The 7,774-nt window shown below is 37.0% G+C and overlaps 1 long non-coding RNA gene across 1 annotated transcript; it reads right to left on the bottom strand.

Annotated features, from left to right (window-relative positions):
- Nucleotides 1–3,152: 3,152 nt before the first annotated feature.
- On the bottom strand, nt 3,153–4,496 carry LOC306643028. Its single transcript, XR_013758796.1, has 2 exons — nt 4,002–4,496; nt 3,153–3,572 (listed from the first exon to the last, which is right to left on the bottom strand). It is a non-coding gene; the product is annotated as an uncharacterized lncRNA (long non-coding RNA).
- Nucleotides 4,497–7,774: the final 3,278 nt, after the last annotated feature.

Genomic DNA, 7,774 nt, shown 5'->3' with positions numbered 1-7,774 from the left:
TACAATGAGAACTATACAACACTAAAGAAAGAAATTAAAGAACACCTTAGAAGATGGAAAGATCTCCCATGTTCTTGGATAGGCAGAATTAATATTGTCAAAATGGCCATACTTCCAGAAGTGCTATACAGATTCAATGCAATTAAAATTAAAATCCCAATGACATATCTTATAGAAATAGAGCAAGCAATTATGAAATTCATCTGGAAGAATAAGAAACCCAGAATAGCTAAATCAATCCTCAGTAGAAAGTGCAAAGCAGGGGGTATCGCAATACCAGATTTTCAACTCTATTACAAAGCAATAGTAACACAAATGGAATGGTATTGGTACCAAAATAGACAGGTAGATCAATGGTACAGAATAGAGGACATGGACACAAACCCAAATAAATACAATTTTTTCATGCTAGACAAAGGTGCCAAAAATATGCAATGGAGAAAAGATAGCCTCTTCAACAAATGGTGCTGGGAAAACTGGAAATCCATATGCAACAGAATGAAACTAAACCCATATCTCTCACTATGCACAAAACTAAACTCAAAATGGATTAAGGACCTCGGAATCAGACCAGAGACCCTGCAGATTATAGAAGAAAAAGTAGGTCCAAATCTTCACCTTGTTGGTCCAGGATCAGACTTCCTTAACAGGATTCCCATAGCACAAGAAATAAAAGCTAGAATCTACCACTGGGATAGATTCAAACTAAAAAGCTTTCTCTCAGCAAAGGAAACTATCAGCAATGCGAAGAAAGAGCCTACAGAGTGGGAGAATATCTTTGCCAATCATACTTCAGATAGAGCACTAATCTCCAGAATCTATAAAGAACTCAAAAAACTCTACTCCAAGAATTCAAATAATCCAGTCGACAAATGGGCTAAGGAAATGAATAGACACTTCACAGAAGAAGATCTACAAGCAATCAACAAACATATGGAAAAATGTTCAACATCTCTAGTAATAAGAGAAATGCAAATCAAAACCACCCTAAGATTCCATCTCACCCCAATTAGAATGGCGATTATCAAGAATACAAGCAACAACAGGTGTTGGCGAGGATGTGGGTAGAAATGTACACTCATACATTCCTGGTGGGGCTGCAAATTAGTGCAGCCACTCTGGAAAGCAGTGTGGAGATTCCTTAGAAAACTTGGAATGGACCCTCCATTTGACCCCAGCTATCCCACTCCTTGGCCTATACCCAAAGGACTTAAAATCAGCATACTACAGAGATACAGCCACATCAATGTTCATAGCTGCTCAATTCACCATAGCCAGACTGTGGAACCAACCTAGATGCCCTTCAATTGATGAGTGGATAAAGAAACTGTGGTATATATATACAATGGAATATTACTCAGCCATAAAGAATGATAAAATTATGGCATTTGCAGGCAAATGGATGAAATTGGAGAATATCATGCTAAGTGAGATAAGCCAATCTCAAAAAGCCAAAGGACGAATGATATCGCTAATAAGTGGAGGATGACACATAATGGGGGGGAGGGAAGGGTTAGTGTTAGGGTTAGAGTTAGGGTTAGGGAGGGGGGCAAGTATGGAGGAAGGAAGTACTGTATAGAGGGAAAAGAGGAGTGGGAGGGGTGGGGGGAAGGGAAAAATAACAGAAAGAATCAAACAACATTACTCTATGTAAATTTATGATTACATAAATGGTATGCCTTTACGTCATGTACAAACAGAGAAACAACATGTATCCCATTTGTTTACAATAAAAAAAAAATACATGAGTTGTTGGAAAAGCACTCTGAAAACTATGGCAAGCCTCCAGAATATCTCAGTTCACAGGACCAAATTCCAACTTTGAGAGCTATGTTTCCCCTTAACCTCAGGGAGGTAAAGGTCCCGACCACTGCTTTTTATGCTAGAAGAGAGGGATAAAATTTCTTACCAACATTTCTTCTTCAGTCCAAAAAACAGGAGAGACGCTGCCCTGAGTGAGAGCAGGGAGCTTTAATCAGATCATTTCCAAAAGTAGACATTTTTCCACAAAATGCTGGCCACAGTCCATTCAATTTAGTTATCAGCAAGCAAAAGAAGATGAAGTTCCAGGAGTTGAGGGTCTATGTTATCATATCCACAGCTTTGAATCTATAATTTAAATGCACTAAAGATAAACTTTTTATTTTGCAATTTGGTCTTAGACCTAATGGCTAGTCTATAACATTTTTTTCCTCCTAGGATCAATACCCCTCAACCAATTAGCAAATGGGCTTGGAATCAAGAAGAATTGTGTTTCCAGGTATGGTGGCACACACCTGAACTCCCAGCAGCTCAAAAGGGTGAGGTAGGAATGTTGTGAGTTCAAAGCCAGCCTCAGCAACTGAGCAAGACCCTGTCTCTAAATAAAATATACAAAAAATGCTGGGGATGTGGCTCAGTGGATAAGTGTCCCTGGGTTCAATTCCCAGTACCAATTAAAAAAAAAAAAAAAAAAAAGGTTGAATTTGAAAGCCCAAATAACCTCCACTATACCACATGACATATTTTTCTTATTATTTTAGGACTTAGTGACACTTAGTCAAGAAAGCAGGAATTCTACTTGTGTGCCTGTTCAGTGTGTTTATACATACTACTTTATAATACATCTTTTTTATGATTTATGTATTTGTGTAGAGTGTCTTTTGCTTACCATCTGATATCTGTTATGGAATAAACCATGGCCAGGATTTGATAGGATAAAGTCTACTTCTGGAAACTTTCTGGTTAAAGCTGTCTGCTGTCATTCAGGGCAGTGTCTTTCCTATTTTTTTGGACCTGAGAAGAAATATTGGTAAGGAATTGTAATCCTCTCCTGAAGGAAAAGCAGGCAAAGAGACTTGCCTGCAGCTATGTCTATATATGTAAACAAAACCTTTTCAAATAGCTAACTGGTTATGAAATTTCCTATCTGGGACCTATGGAAATCCTGGTTCCGTTGATGACAAGGACATACATGATCCAGAAGTAATCTCAATGTTCCTTTATGAATCAGCAATTGATACAGGTTTCTGTCATTTTCTAAACATAGCTGAACATGGGTTACAGAGGCATGGAGCTTAGAACTATTTTATTGGGGACATAGAATAAAAGGAGGACAAGGAGAAACATGTTAGTTGCATCACCTTAAACCACTACAGAATTAGAATCTGGAATTCAGACAACGAAGACTCAACCTTTAAATTCAGGCGTGTGCATGACATGAGTGCCTACAGTGAAAAGGTCATTACAAGATTTGAAAGAAAATTCAAGTGAGTGGCAGAAAATGGATCAACAATTAGTATCTGCATGGTGTCTTCCAGGTGTTTTGTCCAGCTGTGGGCCACAGCACATACATATATTGGTAGCCTCCATAAAGCACATTATCCATCTTTATCCTTGAAAATTATTCCCATTGTAGAGATGAGAAAACACAGGTTTCTGGACATTAAATGGTAACTCACCAGCACACAGAGATCTACCCCGAGACAGAACTATATGAAATCCCTTCAAAGTTTCTCAAAGGCTGGTTAGTTCTTGATATGAGGATGTTGATCTGGAGAAATATTATTTTCTTCCCATTTTGAAGAAAGTGCCTAGAGAAAACACCACAGAAGCAACACAGACTTTTTTTCTTCTTTCATATTAATGAACTCTTCAGAAACAGATCTACCAACCCAGATTGTTTATGAGGGTAAATGTTTGGAAACTACCAGGTACATAAAAAGCACATAACAGGCCCAGAGCCTGAGTATGACTCAGGAAAAAAAAAAATCTAAAAGGCATATACTAAATTGAAAAAATATGTAAGTATTTCTAAAAATAAATGTTCTCTTGTTGCTATCTGCACAGTACGCCATTCAATAAATAATAAATCATGCGTGAATATTTCCAGAATTTGCCAAATCTTATCCCAGACATTAGAATGCATGCTCCACTGTCAAAAACATTAAAAAAAAAAAAAAAAACCTTAAAGAAAGAGAAGTGGATGTTTTTGTGAATGTGTCATTCAACAATTTACTTACCAAATTATTTTGAGGAAATATATTCATTTTCCTACAGCCATGAGGAAGAGAGATTTCCCTTATTCATTTTTTCCTATTAGAATTTTCAAAGATAATCCCTAGAATCCCATTTAAAATAATCTCCAAATATAAGACAGTCAAGAAACCTATAATGTATACTCAAGGAAAGAAAAAAGGCAAATCAATGTTTTTTAATAATTAAAAATAGCACCATTATTCCCTGAAATCAAACTCTGTCATTTATCTTTGAAACCAGAAACCACAAAAGAAAGGCAGGTAAGAGCCTTGAACAACCAATTCATATAGGAGATATGTAAGTGTTCAATAAGCATAAAAAAAATCAACATCTTTAGAAATTAGAGAAATATAAAATAAAATCTCATCATAGACAAACCTAAATAGTATTGTTGAAGATATAATACTCAAAAACTCAAGAGGAGTTTCAGTTATTATCTACTTGTGGAAACTTTTTTGCTACTGAAGATACATGATATTACCCACCACAGAAATATTGAAATTACAGCACATGTGAACATGATAACCTGTAAGAACACAAGAGAACTCATCCAAACACTTCAAACACAGGCAGATGGTTCAAGAGAATGTACATCTGGGAAGAGAGAAATAGTCATTTTCTAGTGGGGAAAATGGTCACTAGGGGTCAGTCACATTTTTGGCCATGGTATATTGAGTTGAAAAATGATATAAAACACCATATTTGAGTTTTATATAGATGCAATATGCATATGATGTATTCACAAGTATACATGTTTAGAAAATAGGTACAACTTATGAGAAAATAAAATTCATCAGAAGCACAAAAAAGACAATTACAATCCCATGTGTAGGTGATAAATCTCATCAATATAAAGATGGCAATTTCCCTCAAATGAATCTACAATATATTAATCAAAATCACCATGTACATATATGACTATATTACAGTGAATTCTACCTTTATGTGTATCTATATAGTGGTAAATTTTTAGAAAACAATAAATAGAAGGAAGACAGGAAGGTAGATGAAGCAAGAAAAGGGAACAACTGGGCACTGAAGTGAAGAAAATTATATTCCATGCCTGCATGATAATGTCAAAATGAACCCAAATACTAGGTATAATTATAAAGCAAAAATGAAAAAAAATCAACATGAATTACTTTCAATGAAAGAAGGAAACAAAGCATACAGTTCTAAAATTCACCACAACTTTAAATATACATAAATTTAGCCAAAAAACTTTTCAATTATAAGAGCAAGAGAAGTCTCATCATAAAGTGGCATTCACGAATATTATGAAACTATACTATTACGATAATCATCAAGGAATAACAATGTAAACAAAATGTATACATGAACCCATATGTATGTAAAAATTGCATACTTAATTGTAATAGAAAATCTAGGTAAATCAAACCACAAGGCCAATCTTAGCAACTTAGCTAGACCCTTTCACAAAATAAAAATTAAAAATACCAGGGATATAGCTCAGAAGTGAAGTATTCCACAGTTCAACCTTCAGTAACAAAACAAAATAAAATAGGAAATTAAATTTAAAAAAAAAAAATAAATGAAAACTAGCTCACTCAGGAAGAAGCAAGGTTTCTAGGGACCAGACCACAGCTCCTGTCTGGGAAGTAGCTGGGCCACAAACCTGCCAGATAGGATTTGAGTCAGGGGCTGAGGGTCCCCTGCAGGGATAAGGAAGGCTGTTAGGGGTCTCTGCCACTGATATGCTCCCCACCTGGATGGCCAGTGGTACCCCCAGAAGAGGGCTCAGACCTACACTTGAGAGACTGCCTGGAGTCGGGTCCACCAGCTCCTGTTCCCGCCATAGCCAGTACACGGCTCCAAGAGTCTCTGTCCCACAGCCTCCCTCCCCAGACTCATGATGCCACTGCACACTCACCATTTCCTGGTGCTCAAAAACCAGGCCTACTCCCTGGGCATCTTCAGCACCCACACAGCAGAGCAACCGGGGACTACAGAAAGTGAGAGGGAATCCTAGTACGGAATGGCAGGAATGGCGAATGCAGGAGAAAAGAACCCCGCCAGATTGTGGAAGCCCGCCTCCTCCTCACTGGCTGCACACAGGATTGGTCAGTTCTCACTTAGTGCTCCTGATTGGACACAACTTGAAACCATGCCCCCAATCTTAGCACAGGGAACCTTCTTTTTGAGTGACAGGGAATAATGTCCAATCCAGGCATGAATAAGGCCAGAATGACAGGTTCTTGGTTGCACTGTTTTTTTTTTTTTTTTTTTTTTTTTTTTTGAGATCTGGTAATTACACCCTAAAGCCTCCAAACAGCAGGACATTTGCTTAACCTTGCATATAAGGTCATTTCAGTCTATGGATTATTTTTGTCTGTATATTATCCATGAATGAAAATAATGTGATGACAATTACTACAAAATTTTACTGATCTTTTCTACTCTCTGGTCCTGTTAAAAGACAGATTGAACATTGAACTGGGAAGCAACCCGTATAGCAACAATGTCCACTGAAAACAACACGTAAGGCACAAGGGTAATTTAAATATTTCTAGTATTCACATTAATAACATAAAAAGAAACAGCTGAAATTCAGTATATACAGAATAGTAACTTTATATGACTAATACACAGCACAGCACCTACTTATATCAATATTCCCCATGAAGCCCTTAGCCAATTGAGTCCTCTGAAAACATCCAATTGCAAAGATGAGAAAACACAGGCTTCAAGATATCAAATGGCTTCTCAGGAACATGTGTCCTGAGAAGTGCCCAGGACAGAATTGTATGAAATTCCTTCTAATCTTCTCAAAGTCTGTTTTGCTCCTGATATAGGGACACTTAGAGTAATATACTTTCTTCTCCATTTTAAAGAGAGAGCCTGAGGAAGATATCCCAGGAGGTACTTTGACTTGAAAGATTATTTTTAATCCTTTTATGTTGAGGGAAGTCTTCAGTAAGAGCTATGACAACCCAGGTTCCTCAGGACAAATGCTTGGAGACTGCAGGGTGCAAGAAAGCCCAACACAGGGCTCAAAATCTCAGTATGACTCAGGGAAGAAAAAAATCGAAATGACTGATAATCAACTAAAAGATAACCACACTTTCTCACTTCGGAAATTGCAGAAAAACAATGCAACAGTGGAATTTTACTTTCCACATGCACAAGAGATTAACCAAGAAAAATAACTTTTTAAATGCCAACACCCGCAGAATACTGGATGCAGAGAAACAGATACAACCAGAGATTTCTTGTGGCAATGTAACTTCAGCAACCCTTCTGTGATGTGAAGTAATCTGAATGTACCTATTAAAATGTTACATGTGCATATCCCATATTTTCTTTCCTTGGAGTCTATCTTCAGCAGGAGACAAGTTTATGTTACCAGCAGATTTGTGTCCTCTACTCAAATCTCATATGTTGATATTCCAAATACCTAGCACCTCAGACTGACTCTATTTAAATATATGGTTCTTAAAGATATTATTAATGTTAATCCAGTTAATTGGTATAGAGTCTAATCTAATTAACTCTTTCTCCTTATAACAAGTAGCAATAAGGGCACAGAGAAGCACAGAAACATGCCATGCAAATATACAGACAGAAGATGGCAATCTGCATGTCAAAGAGTGGGCCTCAAAGGAAGTTATTCCAGCAAGTATCTTGATATACAGAATATGGAAATAGCACAAATAAAATTTTGTTTAACCCCATCTATGGCATGGTTATGACAGCCCAATGATACTGACACAGTCCACTAGGACACATATATACTCTC

The sequence above is a fragment of the Sciurus vulgaris genome (assembly GCF_902686455.1).
Source record: "Sciurus vulgaris genome assembly, chromosome: 13".
Lineage (NCBI taxonomy): Eukaryota > Metazoa > Chordata > Mammalia > Rodentia > Sciuridae > Sciurus > Sciurus vulgaris.
This window is presented reverse-complemented; position numbering and strand designations above follow the sequence as displayed.